The sequence below is a fragment of the Balaenoptera borealis genome (genome assembly GCF_965194805.1).
Source record: "Balaenoptera borealis genome assembly, chromosome: 1".
In the NCBI taxonomy this organism is placed as follows: Eukaryota; Metazoa; Chordata; class Mammalia; order Artiodactyla; family Balaenopteridae; genus Balaenoptera; species Balaenoptera borealis.
In genome coordinates, this window is record NC_138860.1 from 148,480,841 (window position 1) to 148,508,774 (window position 27,934).

General features: G+C 52.8%; 1 long non-coding RNA gene across 2 annotated transcripts; it reads right to left on the reverse strand.

The window, feature by feature from the left end:
- Nucleotides 1-57: 57 nt before the first annotated feature.
- On the reverse strand, nucleotides 58-20,280 carry LOC309613373. 2 transcript variants are annotated; one of them, XR_014235685.1, is made up of 5 exons: nucleotides 17,976-20,280; nucleotides 17,701-17,827; nucleotides 16,322-16,407; nucleotides 3,610-4,434; nucleotides 58-2,692 (listed from the first exon to the last, which is right to left on the reverse strand). It is a non-coding gene; the product is annotated as an uncharacterized lncRNA (long non-coding RNA). The 2 variants fall into 2 exon arrangements; XR_014235686.1 differs by lacking the exon at nucleotides 17,701-17,827 and having other exon boundaries at nucleotides 17,976-20,277.
- Between the last annotated feature and the right edge of the window lie 7,654 nt (nucleotides 20,281-27,934).

Here is a 27,934-nt window from a genome sequence, read left to right on the forward strand (position 1 = left end):
TCCCCTCCACCCCTACCCCCCCACCCCCCCGACCCAGGCCTCGAGCCAGCATCTGCAAATACGCAGGGCCTGGCTAAACGAGAGCCTTCCATGCAGCTTCTGCTCTTGGCAACACAATGAACCAGCAGAAGCTGGGACATTACAGCTTGTTCCTGAGCTTACTGAATGAAAGTGGCAGACTACCCTAGGAACCAGCCCTGGCAGTGGGGTGAGGGGGATAGGCTGGGGGGGGCCACAGGTTGGTGGGGAGGGGGTAGGAATTTTCTATTCCTTGAGTTTGACCACACCTGGAAGGAATAGCATCAAACTATTTTTCAGCCCAAAAGGGGATTTCTTGGGAGGTCACCAGGATAGCCCACGGAGCAGGTAGAATCTTGGCAGGGGCCTTGGGAACCAGAACATAAGCCAAACTTTTAAGAATGAGGATGTCTGGGGAACGGGATCGTGGAAGACATACTTCCTCCATATTGTTTGGATTTCTTTCTCAGTAATCATGTATAATCAACAAAAATAACACTTCCATTTAGAGAGAGAAAAGGTTTGAAGCAAAAGGAGTGGGATTCCCAGAGCCCCACAACCTGTGCCCCGACTCAGCCCCCATCACAGGGCCTTGGGGCACCTCCACTGCCTGATTGCTCAAGATCCCCCAGCTCAGATCTACTGTCAAATGCTAGAATCTGGACCTGTTCGGGGTCTGGGCCCAGCCTCACCTGCCCTGACCTGGCCCAGGATGGCAGCCAGAACCTCGGGGCCCCACCAGCACCTCACACGTACAGACCTGGGCCCCACTGCTGATCTGCCTACTGACAAATGATCCTGCCCTTCCCACGAGCTGTGACTCCTGAGCCCATCCATCAGCTGCCCAGCCGGTGCAATCGGAGTTTAATGATGTCATGACAGGAGTGATTACAACTGTTAATTACCTTTCAGCCATCAGCAGCTTCTGCAGGCCCTCAGCCCTGTGGCCGCTACCACGGCCACCCTGTGCCTGCACAAACCTCTCCTGGCCTCATCGACCACCCTGCTGTGTTCCCAAAGGCCCTGGGATATGGGGATGGGCATTTCAGAGGAGAATTTCAAGGCACCAACGTGTCCCCCAGACCCTGGCACTCTGAAGGCCTGAGTGCCTTCCTCGCTGGTTTAATTTATCAGGGTCCTGAAGGGAAACACTAACCACATCACTATCTGCTCACGGTCAAGGGCTCCTCACTGCCGCAGCATAAAGTCTAAACCCCTCAGCTTGGCATTTAAAATGTTCCACGAAGGAAGGTTCCTGCCTTCCCCTAGTTCCACCTCCCATTACTCAGCTCCACACACCCCACTCATAGAGCTGCCAGCCATGCCGCATACTTTGCCAACCCCAGGCCTTTGCCCACGCTGTCCCTTCCACCCGGAAAGTCCTTCACCCATGGCTCCATGCATTCAATTCCCACCTGTTCTTCCGGGCCTGCCTCATACTAACTCTGCAAGATATGGCCCAGATCCTCCCTCCCGCCCCAGGCACCAACCCCAAGTAATTTTGGCCCCCTGGGATCTTCAGAAGCACTTCGCCTGACCTTCCTTCCCCACACATCAACTCCCCCGTGTAAGCGAGGTATGTGTCCATGTCCTGTCTCTCCCACAGCAGTGAGCGCCTCAGCACCCAGCACAGGGCCTGGCATGGAGTAAGGTCTCAGAATCAATAGATGGGTCTTAGAGCTGGCCCAGGAGGGAGGAAATAAAAATGGCCCAGAGAAGGAGGCAGCATGTGCCACTGCTTCCTCTTCAGGGGCGCTGTGCCCACGTCCAGGCCCTCACCACCTAACACAGGAGTAATGGGCCCCTCACTGGTCTCCCCGTAGCCCACCTCCACCTCCAGCAGCCAAAGCAAGCCTTCAGCTGTGAATCAGGTTCTGCTACTCCTTGGCTTGAACAACCCCTTGAGGATAAGTCCCTTAGTTTAGCCCTCAAGGATCTTCATGGCCATAGCAGGTAATTTTAGTGCTGCCTGAACAGCTCACTGCCGTCCCTCTCCTCTGAAGACTACACCTCCACACACAGGCCAAGGCCATGACCACCATGTGTGTCCCTCACACCCTCTCCCCCAGTCACAGGTGACAGGGCCCCACTGGACCTACCTGGTCCAAACTCAGCCAATTAGATTCTCTCTCTTCCCCTGGGAACTGAAAGGTGTATAAGTGCTTCAGAGCCCAGATAAGGGAGGTTATCGTCCACTCGGAGCCCAGAGAGGACGAATGAAAGGGAGGAGCATGAGGAAGGGGCAGATGAGGGGTTCAGAGAGACAAAAAGATTCCAGGAGGCTTTGTAGACCGCGCCCATCCCTCCCCGAGACCCACTTCCATTGGGTTCCAGCAGAGGTTCCCATCTCCTTAAGCACTGTCCTTTTTTCTCACGCTGGTTTCTGTTAAATGTGTAAAAGATGCAGGAAAGTTTGCTCATCCAGACATGTACAGTTTGGAACAAACATCATATGTATTTGGAAGAAATACTCTGAAAAGCCATCTAGGGAGCAGTGGGGATAGGGGTGGTGGGGAGGCTGCCCCCTGAGCGGCAGGTGAGAGCATCTTGCTGCTTCTAGGTGCAGTCTGCAGTAGGGGTTCCAGAGAACCAACTATCTCCATTTCAACCCCAGCCCTGCCACTCACTCACGGTGTAGGACTGGACCAGCTCTCTCTAGCTTCAGTTTCCTCATCTGTAAAACAGGCATGCTGATAATAACAGTGCCTACCTCAAGGGGGTTTTGTGAGGATTAAGTTAATATGTGGAAAGCACATGGTAGTGTCTGTTTAGGGCAAACACCGAGTGTTAGCAAAAGTGGGAGACGGTGTGGCTATAAAGTGCCTGGAGTCCTGAGGTAAACTCAGGTGTGCAAATTTAAGCCAGGATCTGGGGCACAGGTGAGTTTGAGGAAGAAAAGAGCTTAAAGTGGATTATTCACCACCGCGTTGCTGGGGGTGTCCTGGGCACAAAGCTGCCCAAGTCCCTGCTCTCACAGAGCTTCCATTCTAGAAGGGGACAGGCAATCAACAAAGGCCCTGCAGATGAAGACTACAAAGACAACAGAAGCCAGGAAGGTTGTGGGGGGTGGCTGGAGGGCTTCCCTGGATCAGGCGGGGACTGAAAAAGGACTAACCACTCCAGGCACCGGCCATGCAGAGGGAAGCCGGCAAGGAGGGAACAGTAGTACCAAGGCTGGCGAAGGTGAGCAAGCCGTCTGTGAGAGGGCAAGACGGGGCAGTGCCCCCGGGCAGGCAGCCGGGCTGGGGCACGGGGAACAGAACATCTAGTATGGATTCTGTTAGGCTCTTTGCTATAAAGCATGACCAGAAACAGCCTCGTCCATCTCTGCCTTAACCTTCAGTCCATCCCACTTGCTTATGAACAATTTCGGGCAGTTCAGTTCTCTTTCAGGAAGTAGGGGAGGTTCTGAATTGAGCAAGGGACAAAAACCAAGGCAACAGGGGCAAGGTACCCAGTAGTGGGGCAGGCCCCTCCAAGACTCTCTTCCTCCAAACTCAGCCCTTCCTAAAAAGGGTCCACAAAATCCCATATTCACCCAGAGCCCAAGTCTGGTTAACCTGCTGCAAGAAAGAAGCTGAGAGAACTCACCTTTGTCCTGTCTTCAGCAGGTCTGCTCCCTCAGTGACCTTTAGTGAGGAGAGGCAGGGGCACTGGTTTGGGAGTCCAGCAGACTGGGTGTCAGTCTTTGCTTGGCCACTTGTGTGCCAGATGCCTAGGCAAGTCTCTCAACTGCCCTGCTGTGGAAAATTGGGGTGACAGTTCCTGGGGAAGATGAGCAGGCCTTGCACACCATGCCAGAAGGTATCCACCTCAAAAGACCCGTGCTAGTCATCCTATTTTCCCTCCTAGGGGACAGAGTCAGTGGGAGAGCATCTTCTCCAATCTGAAGAGCAGTGATAGCTACCCCTTGATGAGTGCCTTCTGGATACCAGGCACATGCTAAAGAAACAAAATAGCAATAAACACGTTAAAGAAAAAAAAAAAAAGAATGAGTGCCAAGTGGAACAGTTTTACCACTGAGCGGGTCACCCAATCTGGCACAGAGTCCAGGCTCTGAGGGATTGCGACTTTGGTGAAGGAGAAACGAATCAGGTTTTTGGGGGTTTTTTTAAAATAAATTTTTTATTTTATTTATTTTTGGCTGTGTTGGGTCTTCGTTGCTGCGCATGGGCTTTCTCTAGTTGTGGCGAGCGGGGTCTACTCTTCATTGCAGTGCACGGGTTTCTCATTGTGGCGGCTTCTCTTGTTGTGGAGCACGGGCTCTAGGTGAACAGGCTTCAATAGTTGTGGCATGTGGGCTCAGTAGTTGTGGCTTGCGGGCTCTAGAGCACAGGCTTAGTAGTTGTGGCACACAGGATTTGTTGCTCTGTGGCATGTGGGATCTTCCCGGACCAGGACTCGAACCTGTGTCCCCTGTATTGGCAGGCAGATTCTTAACAATTGCACCACCAGGGAAGTCCAGGAATCAGGTTTCTTAAAGCCAAATACCAAGCACTGCTTGCCCTGCTTGAGGAAAGCGAAGCCCTGCAGCATGGGCTTGTCAGCAGGCATTTGTTGCGTGTGAGGGGCCCATCTCAGGATCATGGCATCTGCTGTGCAGGGGGCATACCGGGTCCAGGTTATGTGGCCCAGTAGGTCTGCCCCACTGTCAGCAGGCCAGGTGGCCAAGGCAGCGTTTATCACCCTGTACACAGCTCTTCATGCATTATCACTGATCCTCAGTGATAACCCCACAAAACACAGCTTCTTATCCCCATATTAAAATGGGAAATTGAGGCCCAGAGAGGTCAGGGATTCCCCCCTAAGGTCACAGGGGGGCTTAGATTTGAACCTAGATCTGTCTGGCTGCAAAGTACATAACTGTCACATCAAGCCACAGAAATGCCAGCTCTGTAGGGATGACAAGCAGACAGTAGGCAGGTTAAGCTCAGAATCCTCAGAAGTTTGAGGAAGAGGGGCAGGCAGGGAGGAACCGGGCCAGAATGCTGGAGCCAGAGCTCCCTCCCAGGCCCCTGGGTCGCTGGGAGGCTGCACCAGGCTGGCCCAGGGAGAAATGTTGGATTGCGCCCAGACTGCACCAGCCTCCCGCCTCCCCTCAGCACCCCCCGCACCAGGGGGTGATTTTTCAACCCAGACTTTCGAACCTCACCCCTCCCCGGGCGGCCAGACGCCCAGACCCGCACAGCCCACCGCCAGCCACCCCTGCCTCCCTCCTGGAGCGGCTGGAATCCCGCAGTCGCTCTGCAGACACCCCCTGGTGGAAACAGCTCATTATAGGATGGGGTAAATGCGCTAGAACATTAGCTTAATAAATCAAGTGCTTCCGGAGCCCCGCAGCCGCCCCCGGGCAAGGCGGGCCCCGTCCTCCCGCCCTCCCCCCCTCCCCCCGCCCTCCCCCCCTCCCCCCGCCCCGGCGCCCACCCCCGCAGGGTTGGAGGAGGAGGAGCCGAGAAGCCTGGGTGAGCAGAGGGCTTGGGAGCTCGGTGATCCTGAGTTTGAATCCCGGGGCTGCCACTTGGTAGCTTGCAACCCAGAACCAGGGAGGGCCTCCTGGAGCCTCAGTGTCATCACCTGGACAATGAGGCAGTAACGGGCCCTACTGATGGAGGGCTTCTATGAGCGGTGCCCTCCATAACTCACTGCAGCTGCGTGAGATCCAAGGGGCCATTTCATTTTTCAGAATGGTGAGATTTAGAGCACGTGGCCAGGTTATTTCCAGTCCTGCCAACCCTCTGCCCAAGGTCACTACCAACCCCCTGGCACCCACCTCTGCCCATAGAGGGTACTCTACAATGAAGAGAGACCTGCAAGGTAGCCCGGTCCTGCGGGGTGGCTGGACCTGCACAGCAACAGGCATCACCTCCTGGGTGCCCAGCAGCCTGGCCACCCTACCAACTCCACCCCCTCCCAGACAAGGAAACCCCAACCAATGGTATAGGGACTGCCAGGGACCCAGAGCCCCAGGTGTCCTGTAGACTGCTGCCCCTGTGTCCCTGCTACACACCAAGGCCTTCGCAGTCTCTGCTCCCCGCCACGATCCTGGGGCAGTTCAAGGGCTGGCCCCAGCTGCCTTCCCTTCTAGTCCTAGCTCAGATGTTAACCCACTTAGGGCCTTCAGAGAATCCCTCCCCTCCCTGGGCCTCAGTTTCCTTCTCCGTGCAAGGCTTAGCCTAGAGGATCCTAAGAAGGCTCCTGCTTGCCACTCCCCTCTCCTCCCTGCTCGTCTAGGCAGGGAAGGCAACACCAGAGCTCCTTAGCAAAGAAAACCCACTGTCTAGAGAGCTAATTCCTCCTGCTCTCTGTGGGGTGGAGAGAGGGCTAGAGCCGAAAAAAAAAAAAAATTCAATTACTAGACCATCTATTTGTCAACTCCTCCCTCCCCATTGACTTAATTTTCTCCAGCCAGACCCAGAGTCAGAGGAGGCAGAAGGAGTGAGCCCGCAGGCCCAACAAAGGAGGGAGAAAAGAGAGCTGCAACTGCAACAGGGAGGGGGAAGAGGAAGCCCGCAAATGGACACAGGGATCGGCCTAGTGGATGCACATCAAGCCAGGAAGCCTCATTTGGGCCAAGAACAAACAAGCAGCACCAGAGATGAGGAATAATATTCCTGTGTGTCTAGCCCTGCCCAGGGACTCAGAGCAGCATCGCTTCCTCCAGGGAGCCTTCCCAGATCTCCCAGTCTGGGTTAGGAGCCTCCCTGGGCTCCCACATCCCCTTTGGTTCCCCCAACACCATGCTGATATGGTCTGTTAACTTTCATTTATACAACAGATGTCTGTGGAGCATAGTACATTCCGGGCTAAATGCTGGGGATAGAGCAGAAAACAGAAACTACAGTCTACCAGGAAAGACTGATAATAAAATAAGTATAAACCCATTTGGATTATCTATTGCTGTGTAACAAATCATATCAAACCTTCCTGGCTTAAAATAACAGCAATCGGGGCTTCCCTGGTGGTGCAGTGGCTGAGAGTCTGCCTGCCAGTGCAGGGGACACGGGTTCGAGCCCTGGTCTGGGAAGATTCCACATGCCGCGGAGCAACTGGGCCCGTGAGCCACAACTACTGAGCCTGCGCGTCTGGAGCCTGTGCTCCACAACAAGAGAGGCCGCGACAGTGAGAGGCCCGCGCACCGCGATGAAGAGTGGTCCCCACTTGCCACAACTAGAGAAAGCCCTCGCACAGAAACGAAGACCCAACACAGCCATAAATAAATAAATAAATAAATAAATAAATATTTTAAAAAAAAATAATAATAACAGCAATCGTTGTCTTCCCTCTCGTGATTTCTGTGGGCAAGGAATTTGGAAAGGGTACAGCTGGGCTGTCCTGGCTCAGGATCCCCCATGTGATGTAGTTAGACAGCAGCTGAAGATGGAACAGTAGAGGGCTGAGCAGCTGGGGGATAGCCAAGCACCCTTCTCTGGACTTCTCCACGTGATCCCTCCACGTAAAGAGCTTGGGCTTCCTCACAGCATGGCAGTTTTAGGGCAGTCATGGTAGCTGGCTTGCACCACAATGAATTCTCCAAGAGAACAAAGCAGACATGCTTGGCATTTTTATGACCTAGCCTTAGTCATAAAAATAGTGTCACTTTTTTTTTTTTTAAGATTTAAAATTTATTTATTTATTTATTTTTGGCTGCATTGGGTCTTCGTTGCCACGCACGGGCTTTCTCTAGTTGTGGCGAGTGAGGGCTACTCTTCATTGCAGTGTGCGGTCTTCTCCTTGCGGTGGCTTCTCTTGTTGCGGAGCACAGGCTCTAGGCGCATGGGCTTCAGTAGTGGGCTCAGTAGTTGCAGCATGCAAGCTCTAGAGCGCAGGCTCAGTAGTTGTAGCGCACAAGCTTAGTTGCTCAGTGGCATATGGGATCTTCCCAGACCAGGGATCGAACCTGTGTCCCCTGCATTCATTGGCAGGCAGATTCTTATCCACTGCGCCACCAGGGAAGTCCCCAATAGTGTCACTTCTGCCACACTCTGTTGGTCAAGGCAGTCATCAAGGTCCACGCAGGTTCAAAGAAAGGACACACAGACCCCATCTCTTGATTTGATAGGAGGAGGGTCAAAGTCATATTAAAAGAGGAGCATATGGGAGGGGATTATATTATTGGAATTATTTTTGGAAAGTACAATCTGCTGGGGCTTCCCTGGTGGTGCAGTGGTTGGGAATCCACCTGCCAATGCAGGGGACACGGGTTCGAGCCCTGGTCCAGGAAGATCCCACATGCCATGGAGCAACTAAGCCCGTGTGCCACAACTACTGAAGGCCGTGCACAGCAACGAAGACCCAACGCAGCCAAAAATAAATAAATAAAATTAAAAAAAAAAAAAGAAAATACAATCTGCTACAAAACCCTCTTCGAATTAAATAAGATCGCCTCCCACCCTCCATTCACCCTTGGAAGTTAACTCCTCCACATTTCACATTTCTGCACATTACCCAGGGACTGACTTGTATTTCCATGATCACCCGATTCCAAATTCTTGCTTTGGCTGTATTTGCTCAATTTTTGGACTATCTCACTGGCCTGTGGGTGCAGACTTTTGTCATAAGCCATGAAACTTGGTCAGAAACTCACCCCCTGCCTCCATTTCCACAAAACACTCAGCTACAGCAAATGAGGAGGTGGTGGGCTTTGCTAAGGGTTAAGGAGACAGAGGAGTAGTTCCAGTGACTTGAAATTGAATATTAGACATCCCTGCTCATAACTGAGATTTATGCTTGGGCCTCTTGACTCTACAGACCTCACCCCATCTCTTATCTCCTCTCCCCTATTTTTTTTTTTTTTTTTTTTTCTGCCACACTGCGCAGCTTGCAGGATCTTAGTTCCCGGACCAGGGACTGAACCTGGGTCACAGCAGTGAAAGCCCAGAATCCTAACCACTAAGCCACCAGGGACTTCCCTTCTCCTCTCCCCTCCTCCCTCTTCCTCAGTTCTTCCTTACAACTCCATCCCTCTCCCAAATTTTCCCCAGGTAAGCTAAGCTGTTCTCCAAGACCCCTTGCCCTAAACTTGGCCCCAGGCATCCTTTTGGAGGCCCAAAGGGCCTTCCATTTTCAGAGCTGCCTTCCCTAGAAGGTAGCTGTGGATTCCATGCTGCAGTGATGAATTTTTCCTCCATTACCCAAGCCAGGACCATCAAGCAGGACAGGGGCTCTAACGGGGAAGGACTTTATATGCAGCATCTCATTTAATCTTTGGAGTAAGTCTCTTCTACCCAGTCTGCTTCCCTCACTGCACCATGAGTCCTTAGATGCAAGAGCAGCACAAGTCGTTTGGGTTCTTGGAGCCCAAAGAGGGTAAGCACTCAGGGAAGACTTATGAAATGACAGCAGTTCGGTGGCAATGCCACCCAGGACCAAGGGCAATGGTTTGCCAGAGCTCAGGCCCTTCATGCCAACCTGACCTCCCCATCCCCAGAGGACAGACCTGCTCTGAGGCAGGTGCTGTAGGCTGTCCTCAATGCTGGCTGTGGAGCCCCTGACAGGAAGACAGACCAGGAAACCCAGCAGAAAAATGTGCGAAGGACACAAGTAATTTCCAGAAGGAGAAGCCCAAATGGCCGACAAGTGCATGAAGAGCTGCTTATACTCGCTAACAATGCAAGAAACACAAATTAAAGTGTTGGCACCTTACGTTCATCATAGAGGCAAAAATTAGAATGGTGGGTAATACCAAGTGCTGGCAGGCATGCAGGACGTAGATGCTCTCACATGCTGCTGGTGGGTCATCCTAGAAAGCAACCTAACAATAGTTAGTAAAGTTAAGTAGGCGTGTGTCCCGTAAGGTAGCAGCTGTACCCCCGGTGCACCCCCGGGTATGCCAGGGAAATGCTCACACAGGTCCACAAGGGACTCATCCATGATGTATACAAGGGTGTTTGTCAAGGAATTATTTATAAGAGGGAGAAATTCAAGGCAGTGTAGGTGTCCATCACCAGGGGGTAATGAATGAGTAAAACGGGGTGGATGTATGCTCAGAAAACTATAGAGTAACAGGAGGCAACAAAGAGCTCTTCAAACATGTAGTGTTGAGTATGTGTGTGGAGGGGAATGAAGGATACAGAATGAGACCTCTGGCACCCAAAACAACGCTACAAGTTTTACAAAGATACATGTATATTTAGGGTCATATATGGAATTCACTGGAGTGGGTGCTCATGGAAAGAAGAGACTGGGGGAGGGGACTGAGAATAGAGGGTGATCAGAAGGGAAAAACCCAACACATGTTCTGTATTTACTGTGAGCCAGGCCCAGTATTCAGAGCTGTGTATGTATCATCTCATTTTATCTTTGGAATATTCTGTGAGATAGATACTATTAATAGCACCATTTTTTTCAGATGGGAAAACTGAGGCTTAGAGAGATCGTTATATTGTCCAAGGTCACACCGCTGTGGAAGTGAGTAGAAGGGCCAGGTTTGGACCCCAGGCCTTGGCCATAGTGTTCACCTCCTCCCTGCCCTGCCTGCCTTCACCCCAGTCCACGCTCTGCTGAACTCTGAATTCAGCTCCGTGAGTCTGGCCCTGCTCCTCCACCTGGTGCTGTGGCCTTGGGGTGTGCACTAGGCTGCTGGCATTCAAACCCCAGCTTCCTTCAGACCCTGCCTTTCTTCTGTGTGTCTCCATACCCTGGGACTCCCCCTCCCCCCAGTTCTGGCCCCTCCAAATCCAGCCTCACATGAGCCAGCAAACAATACCCCTCGCCCCCCTCCCCCAAGAATGGATTCATTCCTTCAAGAAAAGCTCAGGTCAGCACTCTCTAGAAGCCAATGGCTCCTACTGCCTGTACACTGAGTCCAGCTCTATCCGGGTGTTCAAAGCCCTCCACAGTCGGACCCCGCTCACCTGGGAGCCTCATCCCCCATTATTCTCCTACATGCTTCTGACGCTGGCTCCACATCGGACCAAGCTTCTGACCTTGACATGCCATGGCCTTTCACACCCACCTTGAATGTCTTCGCTCAGCCCTTCTCTGCCAGTGGGACCCCGCAATCTGTAGGAACCACCTTCTCCTGGTGAGCCTTCCTGGGGCCTCCTGATGGCTTAGTGGACTAGAGTGATGGCAGACCAACAGGGCTTAGAGAGAGACCACATGGCCCTGCCTCTCACCAACTGTGTCTTCCCTCTATCTCTTTTGTAATAACAACAACAACAACAAAACATTTCTCAGAGTCTTTTCAGACATGACAAATATGTGCTCTGGATGCTTTCTTTTTTATTTTTAAAAATTGATGTGTAACTTACATGTACAGATTTTAACTTCAAAAAATTCAATGAGTTTTGACAAATACCTTCATCAGTTTGATAGTCAGTTTCCCTCCCTGAGTCACAGTTTCCCCATCTACAAAATGGGGTAATGTCAACCTTATAGGGTTGTAGTAAGAGGGAACAGTAATATGACAAGTGGCCAGCACAGTGCCTGGCACACAGCAGGTAGTCAGTGAATGTCTGTTACTACTGTTCTTCACAAGCAGCTTGTACCCAGTCTTCAACCACAAAAACTTAAATGAGCATCTACTCTGTGCCCTGGGGATGTATGACCTAGAGACCCAGGGGAAATCAGAAATGGAGGCTACCAGCCTCCTATGGATTATTAAACTATACTGAGATGGGTGCTGGGATAAAAAAAAAAAAAAAAAGCACAAGGGACAATGGGGTTTGAAAGGAGGAACCCAGTTCAGTTTTGGGGATCAAATAGGGCTTCCCAGATGGAGTAATGCCTGAGTGGCATCTTGAAAAAGTTAACAGTTGGACTTCCCTGGCAATCCAACGGTTAAGACTCCACGCTTCCCCTGCAGGGGGCACTGGTTTGATGCCTGGTCAGGGAGCTAGGATCCTGCATGCCGCATGGCCAAAAAAAGAAAAAGTTAACAGTTGAACAAAGATATGATTCCAGGCAGAGCCAATGGTATGGGCACTGCTCTGATGGTTGGACGGAACACAGTGTATTGGGGGGACTGCAAGTAACTCAATGGGCTGGAGTAATGGGAGTGTGAGGGCTGGGATGAGATGAGTTGGAGAGGCCAGCAACGGCCTTGAATGCCATGCAAAGGAGGGGGCTTGCCCCTCAGGACACCCAGGAGCCAACAAAGAGGTTAAGAGCAGGGCCACTAGGTGTGTATTTTAGAAAGTCCTCACTGTGCCTTCTTCATTCTGCCTTGACCCGGTTTATTCTTTATCTACCTCAGTCTACAAGCTCCTTGAAGGCAAGAACCATATCTGATTTTTCTTTAGATCCTTTCTAGAATGAGGCAGGTAAATAAAAATAGTCATTTCTGCATTCCCAGGGCCTGGTTTCAAAAGGGAGGGTGTTCGCAACGTGCAGTCCAGCCCAGGGCTCAGGAGCCTCTTGGGGCTCCCCAGAGGCTGCACGTGGAAATCACGGCTCCTTAGGCCAGCACACAAGGACCACCTGGATCTGGCTTCCTCTCCAGCCACATCTCTCCCCACTGCCCTCTCTCCTTACATTTCAGCTACACCATCTTCAGTTTCATTAAGGGTCATGCTCTCTCAAGACTTGTGCTTGCCTGGGACTTCCCTGGTGGTCCAGTGGGTAAGACTCCACGCTCCCAATGCAGGGGGCCCGGGTTCGATCCCTGGTCGGGGAACTAGATCCCACATGCATGCCGCAACTAAGAGTCCACACGCAGCAACTGAGACCTGGCACAGTCAAAATAAATAATTAAAAAAAAAAAAAAAAAAAGACTTGTGCTTGCCCATGCTGTTGCCTGTTCATGCCTCTCCCTGGACTGTCTTCTCCCTTTGCCTCTGTGTATCTGAGGAATTCCTACTTCTCCCTTGGGACTTAGCACAAGCGTCACCTCTTTCAGGGAGCTTTCCCTGATTTCCCCCCAGGTTGGGTGAGGGTTCTCTTAAGACCCCAACAGTCATTATACCACTGTGCTTCTGTGTGCTCTCTGCAGGGAAGGGTGGTCTTGTTCACCTCAGTATCCCCACTGCTCAAAAGGGTGCTAGATTCATTGATCTTAAAGGTGCAATCCATCACTGGAAGCCTGTAGGATGCACCCACTGTCTGCCAAAGTTTTAAATTCTAGAGCCAACATAAAACCTCACGCACGACCGCAGAACTGGCGTTTGGAAGCCCTCTTCAGGCCTGTCACGGGTCACCGGGGGAATCACTGCCGCCCCTGCCCTCAAGGCCCCTCGCCACTCCGGCTGCAAACCTACTGCGGTGGCCCCTAGGGGGCAGTGTTGCCCCGAACTTGGGCCGCCGCGGCTGCTGCCCCCGCCCCAACGGGCGCCGGGAGAATACTTGAGTTCTGGGAATGTTTGACACCCCCCAGCACACACACCGCCCCCCGCTGCCAGCCCCAGCCCCGGGGGCTCCCGCGCCGCTCGCAGCCCCGGTGCGGACTAGCTGCTGGCTCTCCCACCTCTCCCAGCAGAATACACTTCGCAAGGACAGGGCTTTTATTTTTGTTTTCTCGCAGGAGTGGGGGGTGGGGGGGCAGGTATTGGTCTCAGGCTGCTCGCGCGTACTAGGATGTCTCTGTGCTCAGAGATCGAGGGAGAAATTTGTGGGGAAAGGGGGCTTGTTCTCCCAAGAACCTGTCAGCTGCTTCCCCCGTCAACCACGTATCCCTTTGATAAGGGGTTGGCGGGCATCCACCTCCTCCCCCCAGATCCTTCTGCAAGGATCCCCAACCCCGCCAGGAAGCAGCCCGAGGCGGAGGGTCGGGGCTGCAGGGTCCGATGTCCCCGACCCCACCGCTAGCTTCGCCTTCCCCAGCTCAAGCCCAGGGCCAGGGGCCGGGACACAGCCCGCGTCTGAGGGGCTGGGTTTGGGGGGGTGACTTCTGCTGCTAAGTACCCCCACCCCCCAGCCCCAGCTGTGAGCAGCAAAGTCAGGGTCTGGAGTGAAGACGGTAAAGGGGAAACGCAGGGAAAACCCCATTCAAGTTTGGTCCAACGGTTTAATGGAGGTGGTGGGGGGGGGAGTAGGAAGAATTTAAAAGCCTCGAACCCACGAAGCAGACTTTTTAAAAAATTATAATTGAAAACATCTCGAAGTAAGGGCAGCCAGGAGCGGGCCAGCTCCCCCCCGCCGCCCCATCCCCCTCTCCTGCTCCCCGGAGTCCGATGAAGTCATGATAAGTAGGCTGCAAAAAAAAAGGGGGGGGGGCTTGGAGGGGCTGGGGGCACCGGGGTCCCAGGCTGGGGCCCCGCGCGGACACAGTTTGGATACTATGGTTACGCGATCCGACCCAAACAGCGAAGGCGGACAACAATAGCGGCCGCCAGAGGAGGAAATTCCTTCCGGGGTGGACGGCGCGGGGGGAGGGGCGCCTGGCTGGAACGCCGAGGCGGCGGCTCGGCCAATCAGCGCGCGGCCGCCGGCGGTTTCAAGGTGCCCCGCGCCGCGCGCCCCCACCCCCTCTCACCCCCCTCCCACCCCAACCCCCCCCCCCCCCCCGCGCGCGCTCCGCTCGGGCGCTGGAATTGCTGAGACGTTTCCCTGCACGCGCCCGGGTAACCCTGCGGGGGCTGCTGCTCAGGCCAACCCCCTACCCAGCCCTTCTCCTCGCCCCCCTTCGGAGCCCACCGCCCTGGGAAGGCTGAGCGTTCCGCTGCTTGAGTTGCTTGCAGCTGAGGGAGGTGGGGGAAAAAAATCCCTCCAAACTACCCCTTTCTGTGGGGTTGGTTCTGCACAAGCCTGTTTTCTATTTTAAAGCATAGAAAAGAAAAAATGAGAGAGGGAGAAAGGAGAGAGAGAGAACGGGGAGAGCGAAGATCCACCCCAACTCAAGAAGCCTGGGAGGCTCTGACCCCTGCCTGCCTGGCCGCAGGGGCTGTTACATAAGTTGGGTTATTGATATTGGCGGCCCTGGCCGGGCATCTGGCATGCAGAGGTCCAAGGGCAAAGCTGGCATTTAGAAAAGCCCCCCTCCAGTTACTGTTACCTTCTTTATACTGGACCAGAGGAACCAGGGGCTCCTCTCGGCCGACGTCTGGGTTATTTATGTGGTGCCCATGAGGTGACCGTGCCCGCTTCTCCCCCCACCTACCAGGGGGATTCTGTGCCCAAGTCCCCCTCCTTTAGAAGCCCCGGGCTGGCTCCCGAGCCTCTTTCCCCGCCGCCAGGCCCTCCGCGGTGCCTCCTGCTCTCCTGCCAGCTACCCGAAGCCGGTATCCTGGGCACTACGAGCACCGAGCTGGTCCCGTTCCTTTTTTAAACTGAACCAGGTTTCTGCTTTCTGGTGCCTCCTGAGCTCGGAGCAGCACTCGGATGAGGAGAAGATGCCTTCTTGTTCATTGCCTACTGAGAGATTCACTTCTCTGGAAGGCTCTAACGCTTAAAAAGTATTTGCCTCTCTCCCCCACTGTCTCTCTCCTTCTCTTCATATATAATGGGGATAGCCCTAATCCGCCAGTTCCTCGCGTGTCTCTTTATAAATAAATAATAAGATTTTATTAATTATGCACGTATAGTATCTGCAAGCAGATTGCTCTGTCTCTTGATGCTTAATAATATTTTTTTTTTAAAAAAGGAAAAACCCTCCACACTGAAGCTGGGTATTTTGGTGTTTGGTTTTTTTTTTTTTTTCCTCCCTGCAAGCAAAAACTTCAAGGGGCCATATGTCCTCCAAGGAGGGGAGAGGAAGGCAGAAGTTGGGGAGTGCATGGGGTAAGAAAGGGAAGGATTAAAGGGGGTCCCTTTGCAGATTTTCAAGGCAGCTGAAGGCGAATTTCAAGTAGCCTGCTCGTGTTTGTGATTGAGCTGCTGGTCTGAAAACATACCAAGGTTCGCCTGGGCGTTTGTGTGCTAGGCTGGATGGGCAGCTGTTAATAGTAAACAGGAAACCAGCAAGAAGAGAGCTGGCTGCAGCCCAGTCCCTCTCCCAATTCCGTGCCCCTCCTCAGAGCCCCCAAACCCCTGAGCTCTCAAAACACATTGGGTTTCTGAGCACTTGTGCATCAGTTTTTTCCTGGGTACCCAACACAATTCCTGGCACATAGTAAGGGCTCAACAAATATTTGCACGTTGAACAAATGGAGCTTGGAGAAAATAGCCGGGTGGGAAATGGTTGCACAGTGGCCAGGGGCTAGGTCTTGGGGCAGTATGCCTTGAAGGCATAAAAGTTGGGACTTCAGTCCTCAGACAATGGGGGAGGGGCTCACCCCTCCAGATTTCTGGTCCAGGAAGTGACAGAGCAGAGCTGAGCATTAAAAAACTAATCTGAGCGCGGGAGACCAGACAGAGGTGCAAAGATACAGGCGTCATTAGGCGGAGTCAGTATGGCTAGAGAGAAAAGGATACAGGGGTAGCCTCCTACCTTTAGCACATGGAGATGAGGGACTGGGAGGGGTCAGAGGTGAGCTTTGATTCAAAACATTCTGGTTCCAGTTCTGAACAGCAAGTCTGTATAGAAATAGAGATTTGAAGGGTGCAGAGATGAAATGCAAGGACTGCTATAGAAGAGTCACCTTAGACTGAAATTTTAAAAACAGAAAAAAATAGAGACCCCAGAGGAGGCACATATAATTAATTGCCCATCAGGTTGTTTGTCCAGGGAATTATCATTTGAGACCCAGAGACCCCAAGAGGATCAGGGGCTAGTCGGGGGTCCCACAGCAAGACCATGGCCCAGCTATCATATCACTCCACATTTTTTGTCTCCTTCTCAAGTAATTTGCACTACACGCACCACATAGGAGAGAAACAGTTTTCTCACCCAGCCCAGCGCAGACTAAGCTTCGCGACAAAAGGGTTAATTAAACTGGGTGTGTGTTGCGCAAGTTCAAAAATATTTTATTTTCAAGGGAGAAGTTCTGGATGCCATTTCTCCTGCCTGTGAGAGGTCTCTATATCGCCAAGGAGTTAAAACATAAAAATAAAATTGTGCTGGCTGAGGTTACCACAAAGCTATCAAGCTGGGTCTTGTTCCCGGAGTCCTGGCATCTGCTGTGTAATTTGGGGAGCACTGACTCTCCCAACCGTGGGTGGGGGCGGCTGTCTGACTCCTCTCTTTGTATCCTCCTAATTAAAAGGGACCAGGATCCCTTACCACATATGTGAAAGGACGTCTCTTGCGCCAAGGAAAGGCGAGGAGATGCAGATGCTATGGGCACTTGAGATTTGGGGAGGGGGTACCCGGATCCAGCATGAACCCACCCCACCACCTCCCACCCATACACCTGGACCGGATGTGTCATGACCTGCTGTGTGACCTGGAGCAAGGCTCTCAGTTTTCCCACAAATTAAATTGAGGAAGGGAGAGGAGGTTGGTTGAAGATCAAGGATCCTTCTCGCTCTCTGCTTCTAAGATATGGGTCCAACAGGACCTCAGGGCTATCTTCCCTCGTGGTCTGTTGGGATGGAACCTCTGCCCCCATGCAGTCAACATGCCTGTATCCTGCCCCCAGTTCCAGTTGTGGGCCAAGGTCCAAAAACACAAACCACCTTTAGACCACAAAGGTTCCCAAATTGTAGACATGCCCAAGCTCCAATAGACAGTGTCTCCCACACGCAAATGCAGCAAAACCCTAGGTTCAGACACCATCTAGGCTGATAGGTCACCAAGCGCAGCTCACCTGGAATGCACATAAGCCCTCTACAACATCCCAGGCTAGTGTTCGTCCAGCCCTTGCTTGAATGCGTCGCATGACAAGGAACGCACTATCCCTTGTGAACCCAGCACAGTGCACCACTTACTGCTCCTGTCCACCACGAGGTCCTGCTAGGATTTCAAAACCAGCATGTAGCAGGATTGAGCTCTTGATGTTGTCCTCGATAGACCTGGTCCTCTTCCACTTCCTCCCACGTATCCTGGCACAGGCAACTGGCACCACAAAGTAAAAACTTAGGACTTCTTCCTGATTTCTCGCTCCCCCTCCAATGAGTCAGTCCCCAAGTCCTGACATTCAGCCTTCTTACTGTCTCTCCAGTCAGTCCCACCTCCTCATCCCCACTGCCTCCTCATCACTCACCTGTATGGTAGCAGCTGATTCCTAGCTGGTCTCCCTGTCTCCTGTTTAGTCCCATCCAAATTACCCTCCATGCTGCCTACCAGCGGGCTCTTTCTAAACCCTTAACCTGAATATGACACTCCTCTGCTTATAAATAAATGATGACTTGAGTTGCCCACATGACCAAACTCCAAAATTCCTTAGCACAGTATTCAAGGCCTTTCTCGATGTGGTACAGACACAATGCGATCCCATCGCCCACTCCTCCCGGCAAATTTACCTCACAACGCAGCCACACCGAATGGCGTGCTGTTCCCTGAACACACTTTGATCTTTCATGCTGGTGTCTTTGTCCATGCAGTGCCCTCCCCCTAGGACACCCCTCTCAGCATTGAAGAAAGAGATGAAAAGTACAGGGTCCCTGCCCTAGAAGAACCCACATTCTAGAGCTGCACTATCCGCTATGATAACTACTCACCATGCGGACCTATTGAGCCTATGAAATGTGGCTAATTCAAATGGAGGTGAGCAGTAAGTGCAAAATACACACCAGATTTCAAAGACATATTACAGAAATAATAATAGTAATGTAAATTAGCTTGTTAATAATTTGTTTATGTTGATTCCATGTTTATCATATTTTTGATATTTGGGGATTCATAAAATATATTAGTAAAAGTAATTCCATCTGTTTCTTTTTTTTTTTTTTTTTTTTTGGCTGTGTTGGGTCTTCGTTTCTGTGCGAGGGCTTTCTCTAGTTGTGGCAAGCGGGGGCCACTCTTCATCGCAGTGTGCAGGCCTCTCACTATTGCGGCCTCTCTTGTTGCGGAGCACAGGCTCCAGACGCGCAGGCTCAGTAGTTGTGGCTCACGGGCCTAGTTGCTCTGTGGCATGTGGGATCCTCCCAGACCAGGGCTCGAACCCGTGTCCCCTGCATTGGCAGGCAGATTCTCAACCACTGCGCCACCAGGGAAGCCCTCCATCTGTTTCTTTTTACTTTTTTCAACGTGGCTACTAAAGAATTTAAAAGTACCGGTGTGCCTCCCATTTGTGACTTGAGGGGTATGTCTGCAAGACAACGCAGCCAAGAGTACAGACGTGGAAACCAGTGGTTCGAATGATGATGTTGGGGAGTGACGATGGGGGGGAAACACAGAGTGCTAGAGGCCAAGGTGAAGGCAGCGGCCCCCCATCTGATGGTGGTGAGTTTAGGCTTGCCAGCACGGCCGTGTCCTCAGACAGCACCTGGTCCAGCTGGCACACAAGGACAAGTGCTGGCAGAAGCAAGTGCAGAAAGGGAGGTAAGGAGTACATCCAGAGCTCACTCAGCTGCCACCCAGGCACTTTCTCTGGAAGCCATCCCTGACCCCCCTGTCCCATGCCCCAGCCTGGGTGAGTGCTCCTGAGGGCTCCCACAGCCCTTCTGCTTCCTTACCAGTCACAGCACTGAGCAGTCTGCGCTGTCATCACCTCTGATGCTTGTGACCATCTGCCCACCCTCCCCGCTCAGGCCTGAGGGCGGGCGGCACCTCACGTCCTCACAGTGGTGTCCCAGGGCTTGGCACAGGGGGGACCTCAGTGAATGTTTGTTGAAAGTTGAATGAATTCCTTCGTTCAACAAACATCCATTGACCCTGAGCGACCTTTCCAACTACATCCTTCCACAACCCCACACATCCTGAAACGTGCCTTCCACCAACCAACCGAATGAACCCACGTTGCTGCCCAGAACAGTGACGGTGCTGGGTTTCACTGAGCACCGACCATGGTTACAGTACTTATGCAGGTTATCCTGTTTCATTTTCTCTATAATCCTGTGAGATAGATTCCCTATATCCCCATTTTTGTACAGGTGAGGAACTTGAAGCTTAGAGAAGTGAGGTGACTTGCCCAAGGCCAAGGTCACACGGTAGGTCTGGATGGAGCTGACTTTCACAAATCCACCCTCCAATTCCCAGGCCTATGGCCTAAGACAGGGCTCATGCAGGGTTTTCCTGGGACTATCCCGGTAGACTGCTCTTCACCGTCTCCCTTTACTTGCTTTCTCCTCCTTCTCCCTCTATGTCTCCAGCCTGTGAGAAGGCTGCGTTTAATGCAGACACCAGCAGTAAGGAGGGCCCCTACCCCACACCCTGTGCAGGGGAAGTGCCTCCCCCCAAAGGCCGCCCAGGGCTGAGCACCCCGCCCCCAGCTGAGGAAGGGAGGAGGGAGAGAAAGAGAAACCCACCGGGGCCTCTGGGGCACAGCCCTGAGGAGCCCCGGTGTTTGGTTTCAATTAGGAGGACAAATTCCAGGAAGCCAGGCCAGTGCTGGGGGCGGGGGGTGCTCAGAGCAGGGCTCAGAATGAGGAGGCCCCTGGAATCTGGCCGCAGGAAGAGGCTCCCTTAGGGTGAGGGGCCCGCTGGGGAAGAAGCCTGGCCCCCAGGGCCCGGTTGAGGTCCCAGTTCATGGCTACCAACTTGCGGTGTGCTGTCAGGCGGGTGGAGAACATGGGTCAGGTGCCTGGCACCCAGTAGGCTCTCGTGGGCCCAGGAAATGGGGGCCAGCAGTGCTTCTGTTCATGCTTACACTGTTCTACACTTTCCACCTCTGGACGTGGGGAAGGGTGCCCAGTGGTTGACAATGCAATCTGCTGCGTGGCAAGCTGAGGGTTGGGCCCTGGGGCCCCCAGATGACTGAAGCTGAGAGCTCGTGCACAGTCCAGGAGCGACAGGTACAAATAACTGCCGTGCCACGTGGCCAACATCAGAACAGCACCAAAAGCAAGGCTCTGGAGGCTCAGAGGAGAATGGAAGATCCAAGAGGGAAGGAGCCTCATCTGTCCTGTTTATGCTGGTGTCCCCGGCCCCTAGCATCACGTCGGGCACAGAGAAAGCACCCAATACATAGTCACTGAATTCATGGATGAACTCTTCTGGGAAATTTCAGGGAAAGCTTCTTAGAAGAGGAGTGCATCTAAGCAGGGTTTTAAGAAATGAATCAAAGCTTGGAGTCCAAGAAAGGGAAAAAGGGCATTCCAAGCAAAGGAAATAGCTGATGCAGAGATGAGGCAGCAGGGAGCACGTGGCAAAGTGTTCATTGATTCACTCATTCAACAAATATTGATGTGGACGGACCTAGAGTCTGTCATACAGAGTGAAGTAAGTCAGAAAGAGAAAAACAAATACCATATGCTAACACACATATATGGAATCTAAAATAAATAAATAAATAAATAAATAATGGTTCTGAAGAACCTAGGGACAGGACAGGAATAAAGACGCAGACGTTGAGAATGGACTCGAGGACATGGGGAGGGGGAAGGGTAAGCTGGGACGAAGTGAGAGAGTGGCATGGACATATATACACTACCAAGTGTGAAATAGATGGCTAGTGGGAAGCAGTCGCATAGCACAGGGAGATCAGCTTGGTGCCTTGTGTCCGCCTAGAGGGGTGGGATAGGGAGGGTGGGAGGGAGACGCAAGAGGGAGGAGATATGGGGATATATGTATATGTATACGTATAGCTGATTCACTTTGTTATACAGCAGAAACTAACACATCATTGTAAAGCAATTATACTCCAATAAAGGTGTTGAAAAAAAAACAAATATTGATGGTGCGTCTGTGATGGTCCAGGCACTGTGCTCTGCAGATGGCTGTGGCTAGACTGGAAGGGGATGAGCTGTAGGAGGAGGCAGGGGCCAGACCGCAGTGGCAGGAGTGGGGGTGGGCTTGTGTGTTTTGTAAGGCAGTCAGGACTCTGCCCTGTAAGGTATGGGCGGGGAGGGGGGCTGAGGGGGCTGATATCTTCTGGAAGAAATCATGGTAATATAGGACTAGAGCACGGGAGGGGTCCTACCATGCAGATGCGGAGCCTGACGCTCTGAGCTATGTTGGCACTTGCTCAGGGACAGCTAGGTAGGCAGTAGCAGAGCCGGGCCTCTGGAGTCCCACAGCCCAGGGCTCAGCCTCCTGTACCAGGTCTCTCAGCTCTCCCCCAGTCCAGCCCCACCCTCAGTCAAAATCCTGGGTCTCTGGCTCCAGGTGGCTAACTCCCTTTCTGGGTACCTCTCCTCCTCTCTCTGGACCAAAGGGCTTGGACTAAGGTAGAGTCTTCCAAAATGTGGGTCAGGTCCACCCAGTGGGATGGGGGATGAGGTCAGGGAGGATGCAGACCTGGCCACAGACCATGGAACCTCAGCTCATTTCAGGAAAGTTAACTCCTTCTTGATTCTTGCTCCTGACTGAGTCAAGGAGAAGGAGAAAAGCCCATTTTGAGGCTGGAATGTCTTTAAGGCCTCTCTGATGCTTGCTAACCCCCCTTCATAGCAAAGAGAGAGGCTACCTAGCAAGCAAAAGTTATCTAAGCTAGAACTGCTTTGTTTTCATTGAATTAATTCTTGTATTTACCTTCTGTTTTTGGAAAGCCAAAACAGAGTACAAATAGTTTCTTTTGTTAAAGTTTGGTAAAAGTGAGTTAATTTAAGCAGATGAGGTAAGAAGATACAGCAAAAATCATGGAGGCGGTACTAATGACCAGGCTTTAGGGACATCCTGGCTGGGGCACCTCTGACTCTTCAGTTCTGACATCAGACATTTTTCTAGGAAACTTAAGAGTTTAGGTGCTGCAGCATGCGGGATCACGGACCAGGGATCAAAACCGCGCCCCCTGCAGTGGAAGAGCGCTGTCTTAACCACTGGACCACCAGGGAAGTCCCCTGTTCATCTTTTTTACTTTTTATTTTTTAAATATGTATGTATATATTTATTTATTTATTTGGCTGTGTCGGGTCTTGGTTGCAGCACGCGGGATCTTTCGTTGCAGTGTGCAGGCTCTTCATTGCGGTGCGCAGGTTTCTCTCTAGTTGTGGCGCACGAGCTCTAGAGCGCAGGCTCAGTAGTTGTGGCGCGCGGACTTAGTTGCCCCACGGCATGTGGGATCTTAGTTCCCTGACCAGGGATTGAACCCGCGTTCTCCGCACTGGAAGGCGGATTCTCAACCACTGGACCACCAGGGAAGTCCCCATCTTTTTTAAAAAGGGGGAGAATGGGACTTTCCTGCAGGTCCAGTGGTTAAGACTCCATACCCCCAATGCAGGGGACACAGGTTCGATTCCTGGTCAGGGAATTAAGATCCCGCATGTTGTGTGTGTGGCCAAAAAAAATTAAAAATATAAAAAGGAAAAGTTAGGAATTTCACTGGGCATTTCACAATGGAATTAACTCTGTTTACCGAGGAATTTCCCTCAGCACACTTCAATGCCAGCTACAACACTCTGACCATGCCCTCCGTGAAGGTGGGGATGAGGAAGGTAGCCAATCCTGAGCCATTGTCAATGTCCTTGTCCTGATTCTGGGGGTGCTCTAAGGAGGGAACTGTCTTTCTGTGTGCCCCATCTACCTGGCTGATTCCTACTCCCCTGCTGGGGAGCCCTTTCTCAATCCCCCCAGTATGCTCCAACCTGAGTCAGGCCCTCCTGTGGAATTCCAGCTTCCTTAGCATCCCAGGCACCCTAAGTCATCATTGCCTGTGTGTGTGCCTACTGTCCCATAGATGGGGAGACAGTGCCTATGTTGTCTCTACATCCCAGCGCCCAGCACAAGGTCTGTAAAAGCAGATGCTCAATAAAGCTTTGCTGAATTGAAGAGGGTACTTTTTAGTGTGCATGGTGCTGACATTAGTTCCAATCTCTCTGGGACCTTTCATGGGATTACTTTTCCTCTGTTGGGTCTCCTAAAGGGAAAGCTGCCTGTGAAGAGTAGTGAGAGGCAGGGGAAAGGTCAAGATCTAACATCAGATAGAGGTGCGTTCAAATCCTACTTTGCTGTTCAACTGATTTAGCTGAACCAGCGTATTGTTAAAGGGGATCCTAATCCCCACCACAGAGGAAGATAGGGCATGATGAATACAGGAAACAATGTGAGAAGAGCAACATCCACGGGTCAGGGACACACTTGCTTATTAAAACATGGAAGTGTTAGAACTGTAGAAAGTGCAGAAAGCCCAGACATCTGGGGGAACTCATTTTGCCCAAGGGACTGAAGCAGGGAAAGCTCTCTACTTGACGGGACTTTTGAGTTGGGCTTTGAAGGATGAATACGAGTTCCCCCATGAGTTTGAGTTCCTCAAACAGGAAATTGAGATGAAAAGGCAGAGTGTCACATAGGGAGAGCACTCCCAGCCTCTACATGGCACTACAGCAAGAAGAATTTTAGTTAAGAAGAAGAAAGGACTTCTCACTCCAGAGCTTGGGGACAATTCTAGTCCAGATTTGACTAAAGGTGTAAAGTGGCCCAAGAAGGGTCAAGGGCCCCTTCATCATAAGTCAAAGGCCAACTTGTCCATCCCCCTATGGCTAAGCCACCCAATTACTTTGTCCCTAAACCTGCTTCCTTCGTGCTAGAAGGGAGTCCCTCCTTAAGTGAGGAGGGGAAGAAGAAGGAGGCTCCCCTCTGATTCCTGGGTTTATAGCCAACAGTCTGGGCCCAGGGCCAAGCAGCCCCCTTCCCTCCCTCTCCAAAAGCCTGATCCCCACCCTGCCTAGCTCCTTCATTTCTCCCTGCAGCCTTGATCCAGGGCAGTGATACCAAATTGGAAAATAAGCCCCCTCTCCTGGGCCGGGGAGGGACAGAAGGAGGCAGGGCCCATTTTCTAGGTCAGAACGCCTTGTCCTTGCCCTTCCTCCCCCAGCCCATGTTTTTCAAAACTAGACCTTGGGGAGAGAGGGAGAGGGGAGAGTGTGGATGCTTTTGTGTGTGTGACTGAGTGTGTATGTCTGTGTGGAGAGAGGGAGAGGGAGGGACAGAGAACAGAGCCTGGGAGTGTGTGTGTGGCTGTGTGACTGCGCGACTACGTGCAAGAGAGACCGGGGTGTGTGTGTGTGTGTGTGTGTGTGTCACTCCATCAGCAAGCTGTACCTTAAAGGCACAGACCCTGCCTCTGCCCTGCTCCACTCCACCTCCACCCCAGCCAGAAACACCTCCCACCACCATCAGCTGGGAACCAGAGCCGGCCAGTCCCCAGTGACTCCTGCCTGAGAGAAGAGAAGCAAGCCCCACGCCTTGGCTGAGGCTTTGAGAGCTCAAAAACGGGTCCTACAGGAGGAAGAAGAGAGGGGCTTTATCCCTAAGGAAAGGAGGGCCTCCCAGAGGACGAGGGGCTGGTGTGGGCAGGAGGCCCAGCTCTGGGCCGAGACTGCCCGGTTGAGGCTCCCAGCTCTTCACTTACTAAGGGCAGGGTGGGTGGAAGGAGGCCACAACCTCCACACTCTTTCACAGGGCGGGGACTCAGAACAGAGCTGTGCAGCAGTCCCAGACAGAGACCATGGGCATATGGGTGGTGGCAGGACACCCTCGAGGGCAGGCGAGAAGGCCCCCTCTCAGGTTAGGCAGCCTTCCTGCCATCTTGGCAGCTGGAGCGTGCAGAACCAAGAGCAGGGGTGTTTGTTTTCTTCCCACAGCCACCTGCCCCTCCCCCCATGCTCACACAGGGTTTTGGCTCCAAGGCAGGAGGTGATGGGTGGAGCATTGAGAGGCTAAGACCTGGTTTCTCATTCTGCCTTAGCCTCTGACTCCTTGCCTGAATCTGGACAGGTCCCCTACCCTCTCTGGGCAGCTGCTGCCTGCTCTGTATAATGCAGACATTGGGTTCAGAGAATCTACCAGCTCTTCTGGCTCTGACATTCCCTGGTTCTGGGTCCTATGACGGGCGTCATGCGATAACATGTCTCCATTGGAAGAGGATCAGAAATTACCCAGCCCTGAATCCTCCAGGCCCTTTCCCAGAGCCACAAAAAAGTAGGGTGCGCTTAAGTGTCCGTGAAAGTCTCCTGGTCCATCTCCTCCATTTCACAGGGGAGGAAACTGAGGCTGGGAGGTGGAGGATGAAGGTAATGATTTGCCCGAGATGTACAGGGACTGGGAGCCCAAGCCAGGACTGGAGCCCTGGTCCCCTGGTCAAAGGGGGTTCCTCCAGCTACTCCGCAGACCCCGAGTCGCCAAAGAGGCAGCAGGAGTCGGGAGGTCGGGAGGTCGGGAGGTCGGGAGGAGGAGGAGCAGCTGGGGGTGCGCCCAGCCGCCCCGGCCCCGCGGGCCCCTTCCGGCCCCTCCCCCAGCCTGCGCACCGTCCTGCCACCTGCTCCCCCGCCCGCCGGGAGGGGCTGCCGCCCCCACCCCGTCCCCATGGCAACGCGCGCCCCGGGCCGGCCGCCCTGGCCTCTTTGCCGACGCGCAGCCCATCTGGCCCCAAGCCCTCCCCAGCTGGGTCGCCTGAGGCCTCGGCCGCCCGGGGACCCTCACAACACCCCAGGGGCCCGAGACCAGGGCTGGAGCGCCAGCACTCATACTACCCATGCCAGCACCTGGGCTGGCTGCTGGGTTCATCCTGATGGGTCAGAAGCCACCCTGCCCCGCAGGACCTCACATTCCAGAGAGAACCCTCCCCAAAATATCCACCCAGTGTGGCAGGAGACAGCCACGGGATTAGAGGACGGCTTTCTGGAGCCAGCCACCCTGGGCTCAAATCCCCAGGTAGTGTGACCCTAAGCAATTTACTCAACCTTTTCCCCATCTGAAAAATGGAGGTGATCATAGAACCTGCCTCAAAGGGTGGTGTTGAGGGTTAAATGGTTCAATAAAGAAAAATACATGGAGTTAGCACTCAATAACTATCAGCTGTTATTATTACTGCAGGTGGCAAGTGCAGCAAGAGAGAGCTGGAGCCCAGAGTAAGGGGCCTAACTCAGCCCGGGGTGGGGGGGGGGGCAGGGATGGGCAGCATGGGTGGCTTCCCAGAGGAGGCCGTGCTGGTTGGAATCTTAGGAAGTAACAGTTAGCCAGGAAGCAAAAGGGAAGAGGGACCAGCAACAGCAAAGACAGAGAGGTGAAAAATAGCAAAGAGGAGAGTGGGCATGGGGGACGGGGGACTTATGAAGCCCCTCAGTGTTGCTAGAGAGTATAGAAGAGCTTGGCTTTTAGTCTTAAGGGCACTAAGACAGGAGCCACTGAGGAGTCTGAACAGAAGCATGCCATGTCCCTTGTTTTCTTAGACATCACTCTGGCTGCCATACATTCAATGGCTTGGAGGGGCCAGTGGTCCTTTTGAAAGATGGTGAGGCCTGAACAAGGGGAGATGCAAGGTCAATGGAAGGTGGGGACCTATTCATGGCTGTTAAGGAAGTAGACATGGCAGGATGGTGACCTGTGGACCGATGTGGCTAGACAGGGCAGAGTTAAGGATGGCCATGGACACTCAGGCAGTTGCTTTGGGCACTGGAAGGGCAGCAGGGCCAGAAGAGGGGCAGGTCTGGGGTTGGGGAGGAAGATGATGGGCTGTGAGTGTGGAACAAGGGCGCAGGAGGTACTGCCCAGCTTGAGAACATTTGATTTGGGAGCCAAGACACCTGGGCTGGAGAGACCAGCATGGGAGACATCAGTGCCTGGATGGTAACAAAGAGGCAGCAGGGGGTAAGGACCCTCACCAGGCCACATCCTCTTGCACAGAGAAGAGGACTTTTGCTTCATGATTGAATTCTAAGCTTTGTTTCCCTGGGACCAAGTAGAATCTGACCAAAAGGAATTCAGAATTTTGACCCAAATTCTATGTGTGCCATTATCTCTTTCTGAGGTTGTGGGGTTTGGGAGGGGCAAGAGAGTCCAAGGAGATAGCATGTTGTGCTGAGCTGTCCCAGCTCTGTCGTATAGCAGCTGTGAGGTCTTAGGCAAGTCTCCTTGCCAGCTGGGTTTCCTCCTAGCTACCTCCCTTGCAGGGTTATTGTGAGAATTAAACAAGTTTCTGGACACAAAGCTTCCGGCATGGCCTCTGGCCATCCTTGTTAAACATGCAAATTCCAGGAACTTCTCTAAGATCCAGGAATATGAATTTCCATGGAGGAGGGAGGGTGGGTCTGGGAATCGGCAGGCAAAACTGGCCCATCATTGGATCAAAGCTTCTAACTACCACCCCGGGACTTCCTTGGCAATGGTCCCTCCATAGGGCAG